Source organism: Mustela erminea, chromosome 3, assembly GCF_009829155.1.
Source record: "Mustela erminea isolate mMusErm1 chromosome 3, mMusErm1.Pri, whole genome shotgun sequence".
NCBI lineage: Eukaryota > Metazoa > Chordata > Mammalia > Carnivora > Mustelidae > Mustela > Mustela erminea.
The window spans coordinates 94,063,388-94,071,019 of NC_045616.1; the positions used below are offsets into that span (position 1 = coordinate 94,063,388).

Below are 7,632 nucleotides of genomic sequence, written 5' to 3' on the forward strand. Positions count from 1 at the left end.
AAATAAATAAAATTTTTTTAAAAAGGAAAAAAAGAAAAAAATCTACAAAACTTCCAGCCACCTTACAATAGGTGGGATAATGTGACTAGTCCTTGCCAATGGAATATGAGGAGCAGTGCTCTGTGTCATCTCTGGCCATCATGGAGGACGCGATGAAGAACCTAGGTCCAAAGAGATGAGGAAGCAATTGGCAAGAAAGAGCCTGGGTTCCTGAACAACTAAGTAAAGGAGAGTCCACTATCTCACCAACAACCCTGGATTGTGTCATGAGTGATAAATAAATAGCATTCCTGGTGTAAGCCAGTGAAATGTTGGGACTGTTAAAACAGCTAAGATGATATACCCTAATAATACATGGAAAATTGGGCTGGAGAAATAGATAATCATCTCACCAGGTATGGAGAGGGCATTTGACAAAGTTCAATACTAATTCAAGTTAAAAACAAAAACAAGGGGCGCCTGGGTGGCTCAGTGGTTTAAGCCGCTGCCTTCGGCTCAGGTCATGATCTCAGGGTCCTGGGATCGGGTCCCGCATCAGGCTCTCTGCTCGGCAGAGGGCCTGCTTCCCTCTCTCTCTCTCTGCCTGCCTCTCCATCTACTTGTGATTTCTCTCTGTCAAATAAATAAATAAAATCTTTTAAAAAAAACAAAAACAAAAACAAAAATAAAAAAATCACAAAACCTAGGTCTTAAAGAAGTAGAATTAAGAGACCAAGCCCCTGTCTTCCCCACCACTGTCTTTTCTTCAAAGCTTGATTATAATTGGTTTAGCCACCACATGTGATAAACTTTATTATACAATTCTTTCATTAGGAAGTATTATATGAATTTTATCTATGTTTCTTGGTATCTCAGATCCTAAGGAAAAGGATTTCCTTTCCTTAACAAAGACTATCATCTACAAACCTATAGGTAACATCATACTTAAAAGAAAACTGTATTCTCTTTAAGGAATGGAACAAGACAAGGATGCAGCTAGTCCCACCACCATGTAATACAATTATAGAAAAAGTAGCCACTATAAGAAATAATATAAAGTAAAACGAAGTATAAAATTGGAAGGAAAGAGATAAACCTCAGTGTTTGCAACTTGTATAATTATTTCGTATAGAACTCTCAAGAAAATCCACAGAAAAGCCATTAGAATTAATATGAGTTCAGAAAGGTAGTTAGAAGTGAAATCAATCTAAAAACAACTGATTGCATTTCTTCACACTAACAGTAAACAATCAGAGAGAAGGGGGGCGGATATGTAACAGTGTAACCAGCAACAATGCGACTAAATAAGAAACCACTTATATTAGTAATATTATTGAAGCTAGGAATTATATTAATAAAAAATGCAAGAGACCTGTGCAGAAAATTTGAAAAACTCTATTAAAGTACATCTAAGAGAAAATATGAATAAATGGAGAGAAGAAACCATATTCATGGGTGAGATGACTTGACAATAAAAGGTATAATTTCTTCCCAGATCAACCAATGATTTCAATTAATTTCCAATCAAAACTTCAGAAAGACTACTGTGAACTTTACAAATTTTAAAATGTTTATGAAAGAACAAGCTCATGAAAAGATAAGAAAAAGTTTTTTAAAAAGGTAGATATTAAGACATATTACAAAGCCATAATAAAAACAAAATCTAATTGGATTAAAGATGTAAAAGTAGAGGAAGAAATAATAAAATTAGTAGGAGAAAATATAGAAAAAAATTTACAATCTTCAGGTAGGTAAGGATTTCTTAAATGAGATGTAAATAGCATAAGCTAAAAGGAGAAAAATGATAGCTATGACTACCAAATTTTAAAGATTTATGTTTTTAAAAAAAGTAGACCATAGATTTAGTGTAAACTATAAAGCTCTTAGATGAAAACATAAGAATGACTCTTCATAACCTTGAGTTAGGCAAGGATTTGTTAGACATGACACCAAAAACACAGAAGATAAGACAGAAGATTGACCAGCTGGACATCAACAAAACTGAAAATTTTTTTGCCTCAAAGAACACCAACAAGAAAGTGAAAAGACAAGTAACAGAAAAGGGGAAACTATTTGCAACTCATATATATGATAAAAGGACTGTATCAAGAATATATAAAGAACCATTACAATTTAATAATAAAAGAAAAATAACAATTTTAAAAATAGTTCTGAATAGACATTTCTTTAGAGAAGAGGCACAAATGGCTAATAAGTGCATGAAAATACATTCAACATCATTAACCATCAGGGTATTGCAAATTAAAACCACCATGTACTACAACTTCATACCCACTAGGATAGGACAGCTCTAGCCCAAATGAGGGACAAGTGGTAATGAGGACTTGAAGAAAATGGAACCATCACGCACTGCCAGTAAAACCAGAAAATGTCACAGCTGCTTTGGAAAAAAGTTTGGGTGTTCCTCAAAAGTTTAAATGTCGGGATACCATATGATCCAGTCATTCCACTTCTAGGTCTATATCCCAGAGAAATGAAAATATATGTTCACACAAAAATTGTACATGAATGTTCACAGAAGCATTATTCACAGGAGCCCCAAAGTAGAAACAACCTAAATGTGCATCAACAGATGAACAGATAAACAAAATGCAGTATACCCACATGATTGAATATTATCGGGCATTAACAAGGAACAAACTACTGATATATGTTATAATGTGGATAAACCTATAAAACACTATGCTAAATGAAAGAAGCCAGGCACAACAAACACATACTGAATCATCCCATTTGTATGAGATGTCCAGAAGCAGGCAAATGCAGACAGGAAGTAGCTTAGTGCTTGCCTGGGGCTGGGGAGGGGCATATTGAAGGAAAAGTGGAGAGCGACTGCCCACAGAGTAAAAAAAAAAAATCTAAAATTAGATTACAGTGACAGTTACACACTCTAAATAGACTACAAACCACTGAATTGTATAATTTAAAAAATAAGTGAATTTTATGGTATATAAATGTTGTTTTTTATTTACTTTTATTATATTTATTGAATTTAGTTATATTTACTTACTTTTATAATAAAGTTATTAGTAATAATAAAAAGGAGACCATAAATGAAGTTAACAGACGGGTAACAAGATTAGGGGAAGACTGAAAACATCCACATCTGACAGAGAACTACCATTTTAACTTATAAGGATGCCAATAAGGAACAAAATGCAAACCCTATAGAGAAAAATATCAGAAATCTGAAAGAAAAGAGGGGCAGATTAGATGGCTAGATGGGTAAGCAGTTTACCAATGGCAAAACAATATGATGAAATGCTCAGTTAAAACAGAAATGGATACTGCTTTAACCTACCAGTTAAGATCGAAATTCGTAAGTGAGCTAAGAGTAAGTGCCAGCAGATGTTGGAAAAGGGACCCTTGAAGCTCTCCTAGTGGGAGGAAACTGATGAAGCCATTCTGCAGCACAAAGTAGCAGTTTTTAATCAAAGACATCCCACAAGTATTCTAGAACCGGCAATCTCATATCTGTCTCAAAAAAAAAAAAAAAAATTCTTGCACAAGACACAGGGAGACACCATAAAGGATGTTTGGTGCAGCATTGTTCATGCAAGCAAGGAGTCACAGGCCACCTCACGTCTATTCCCAGGAGGCTGATTAAGTACTTGCGGTGTATACTTTTCATATGAAATTCTGTAACAACCAGGAGGAATGAATCAGATTTACATATAGCAATACGGTTTGACTCAAAAACATAATGTAGGGGGGAAAAGAAATAGTAAGAGATTTAGACATGAAAGCATTTTTTAAAGATTTTATTTGTTTATTTGAGAATGTGAGAGAGCACGAGTGGGATTAGGGCCAGAGGTAGAGAGAGAGAAGCAGATTCCCCGCTGAGCAGGGAGCCCAACGAGGGCCTTGATCCCAGACCTGAGCAGCAGACCCTTAACTGACTGAGCTACTCAGGTGTCACTATTTTTATTTTTATTTTTTTAAGATTTTATTTATTTTGAGAGAGAGAGAGCATGAGCAAGGGGAGTGGCAGGCAGAGGGAGAGGGAGAAGCAGACTCCCCACTGAGTACGGAGACTCCAACCAAGGACCCTGAGATCATGACCTAAGCCAAAGTCGGACATTTAACCGACCCTTAGCTGACTGAGCCACCCAGGCATCTCTAGCCTAAAAATATTTATTTAGGTAAGTGCAACAAAAGCAAAACATGACATAGGTTTCAAAGATGACACATATTACAAGAAAATATAATGAAAGGGAGTTTAAAAGAACAAACAAATACACCCGCAGGGCTGTCTGTTCCTGTGTGCTCGGGGAGGAGGGTACTGACAGAGAACTGGAGTATAAAGGGAGGAAATAACAAAGTAAAGTACATGAGAGACTCTAGATAGAGCAAGGATTAGTGTGTCATGAACTAAGGTGCATGAGCAATTAAATTTGGTAGACCTTAGATACTTAGGAAAGCACACAAAATCCCACGCATTACTTTTCAGTGAAAAATATAAGAAGGTCCATCACATGCTGCTGGCTAATTCAATGAATCACAAAGCTATGGAGAAAAGAAGGTAGGAGGAAAGACAGGGGCTTGCTTGGTCTTCTGCTGAGTAATTCCGTTTTCTGGAACATGGAAGCAAGAACACAGGGTGGTAGAAATGCCGGGCATAGTATCTCCAGCACACCACCTCTTACCCCTGCAGACGAAGCTAGGGGAGCAAAAGGAGAGAACCATCCACAACGGTTCAAATTTAGTTAACAGGAGGAAGAGAAAAGAGGACATCAGGGAATTCAGCAGAAAGGGAATAGCTCATTGAATCAAGACTCCGATTTTCTGGCTCATGATAAAGTCATTTTCTAAAAGCAATAAATACTCAACATAGCCCTGAAGCAGGGCAGAGGAGGGATTCCATGTTTTAAAAATTAAGATCTTATGTCATCATTTGTCAAATTCAAATGGCTATTTTCAAAGTTAAGATCATTGGAGTTGTGCTTCAGTAATGGGCTGTATGATCAGATCCATGTGATTAGGTTGAATTCATTTTTATTGAGACAAAAGTTGACTGAAAGGGGGTTCTTGGTATTGGCTACAAACAGTGTCATCACTCAAATAGAAGTCAAGTGCCTGCAAATTTAGTCCCTTTACTTTCAACACTTAGTGCCTTCTACCCTGTAAGCTCATCTCACACAACTGGCCACGTGGGCAACTCGTATGTGTAGATACATAGATACAGTACATGTAGGGGTAAGGGTAGAGGTAGAGATAAAAAAATTTTTTTTTCCTTGCTAGGGGTTGTTTCCACAGCCTTGAGGTGGAGCGCAGTTCTCCATACCACGATGAAGTTAGTGTATATGTGATGAACGGCAAAGACCAGAGCACTTCTCTTTCACCCTTCTGCTGACAGATGCAGCCGACAGGAAGTTTCCTGGTCTGGGAAGGACTCGGTCCCTGAGAGGTCCCATCTCTGACCATTTTCGCCAGCCCGGAAGGGGGGCTGGTGCTGGAGTCTCTGCGGAGTAAAGCCCCTGTCTTCTCATGGGCGGGGCCTGGGGGAAGGGGCGACATCCTGGACTAGCTGATGTCCATGCCCATGGCCAAGAGTGGCGAGCTGCAAGCTTGCCAGCTCAGCGAACCCTTGGAAGGCACCCCAGGGGCACCCAAGTGCACCCTATCTGTAAAATGCAGAAAGGCAAACTACACGAGGAGTGGAGCCAAATGGGGAAGGAAGTGGAGTCTGAACGGTAAGCAGGGGCAAATGATGAGTTCCTCCCTGCTGAGCTCAGGGGAGGCACTCTGCTCGGCATTTTACTCCCACTTGGATTGTTACTGAAAGCCGGCGGAGGTAGGGGACCGGTGGCGTTGTCCAAAAAGGAAACGTGTGATGGGAATCGTTCACGGCCTGCCGTGCCGCTGTGCGACCTCGGCCCCAGGCTGCCAGACCCTTGGCACGCTAGTCTGCGCTCCCCCAGCCTGGGAGTCGGGCCTGGGGGACCCGAGCCACACCGGCCCCAGCGGCGCCGCGGCTCAGCGCCCGCAGCCCCGCGGCAGGAGCCCACCCGCCCGGCCCGTCTAGCGTCACAGCTCCTCCTGGCGTCTCGCCCGCCTGGTCCGCAAGGCGGAGCCCGCGAGGCGGCCGCCAAGGGGCCGCGCTTACCTAGTCTGCTGCGGGCCGCGGCTCCAGCTCGCAGGCTCCACGCCGACTGCGGCGGCTCTCCGCGCCCCTCGCTCCGACGAGCTGCTGCGCTAGTCCGGGCCCCCGCCACGGTCACTTTCATTTTCCTCAACGACGGCGGCAGGAAAGCGAAAGCGAAAACGGCTTAGAGGCGGGCCTCGGCCGAGCGCGGTGAAACGCCGAGCGCGGGCTGGCAGCCAGAGGCGGGGGCTCGGGCCTCAGGCCTGCACGCGGGCGGCAGGCCGGACGGAGCCCCATGCCTCCGAGGGGCCGCAAGCGGGCCCGATGCGCACGCCTCGGCGGGCCGGTGCCGGGCAGGAAGGCGGGCAGCCCGGCAGCAAGGGAAGAGGCCCCGCCGCGCGCCTTCGTTCGGCCCCGCGGCCCACCGCGTCTCGCTCGGCCCATGAGGGCCGCTTCCCCTGCCGCCCCTCAGTCAGCTCCGGCTTAGGCCTGGGGGCTGACGGCCGCGCTTCGTGGGTTTCTGCCCTCAGGAGACGGGTCTGGCCTGGGCGGCCGGGAGCGAGTCTCTGAGGGGTCCTGGGTTGGGACGCTGAGCCACCTCAGGCAGGTTCGGTTCTCAGACCCTCAGGGCTCGGCCGGTCCCCCAGGCCCAGGCATGCGCACGGGACCCTCTGCCGAGCTGGCGGTGCCCTGGCTTCGAACAGCCTGGTTGTGACCACGAGGTGCCAGGCTCTTCATCCTGGGTCCAAGGAGATATAGAAGTCAAGGGTACCCGTGAAATGGGGGACTCGTCATTTGATAGGAAAAACTGAACAGCATGCTTAGGATTTGGACTCCCTGCTCTAACTGGTGCCCATCAGGTTTGGTGGCCTGTTGTTTGTTGGCTGTGTGATTTGGGGTGGAATCCCTTAGCCTTAATTTCTTTCCTGGTGGGACGAGGATGGTAACCATACCTACCTCAAGGTTGTAGGAATTCAATGAAACGATATGAGGGAGAAAACAGTTGGCATTTTCTGCGAGGCTGTCGGTGGGTTCTTTGAGGGCAACAACCGAGTCATTGTTTTTCTGGATGCCTATAGACATTCTCTAATGTCAGCAGATAAAATTGAAGATCTCCATGACAATAAAATCGTTTTCAGAGTTTAGATTGTGTTATCTTGACTCTGAAGGACTGAAGAGGCCCTGTAGTTTTGGAAGGCACCTCACACCTCACCTGAAAATTATCCCCTATAATTATGCCACTGGATCGACCAGTTCTGTTAAAGTAGAGTGCTGCTACAACTGAAGTTTGAGAAAACTCCCTACAGCTCTTCCCAGCATCAGTCACTGAGATCTGAAAATACTTTTGTAAGTAAGCGTTTCTACTTGGAAAACATTGATAAGACTCCGTACTCCAAACCAAATTTACAATGTGTGTGTTTGTTCATTTTTGTCATGGAACAGTCTAATAACTGGAACAGAGAAACAAAATTAACTGTCTAATCTGGCAGAGTCACTTTGGTTTGCCTGTTTCAAATTCAGGCATGTTCCCTGCATGATGGAAGCCT

At 43.6% G+C, this 7,632-nt stretch overlaps 1 protein-coding gene across 4 annotated transcripts in view; it reads right to left on the bottom strand.

The window, feature by feature from the left end:
* The window catches only part of RAD50 (RAD50 double strand break repair protein), a 230,906-nt gene extending 224,485 nt beyond the window's left edge, over window positions 1-6,421 (bottom strand). For 3 of the 4 annotated variants that reach the window (XM_032336771.1, XM_032336768.1, XM_032336765.1), the window contains exon 1: window positions 6,107-6,417. The gene's annotated coding sequence lies outside the window, so the exon portion shown is untranslated. Of the gene's footprint in view, window positions 1-6,106 lie in introns of all 4 variants that reach the window. The other variant, XR_004284081.1, reaches the window with a different exon arrangement.
* Between the last annotated feature and the right edge of the window lie 1,211 nt (window positions 6,422-7,632).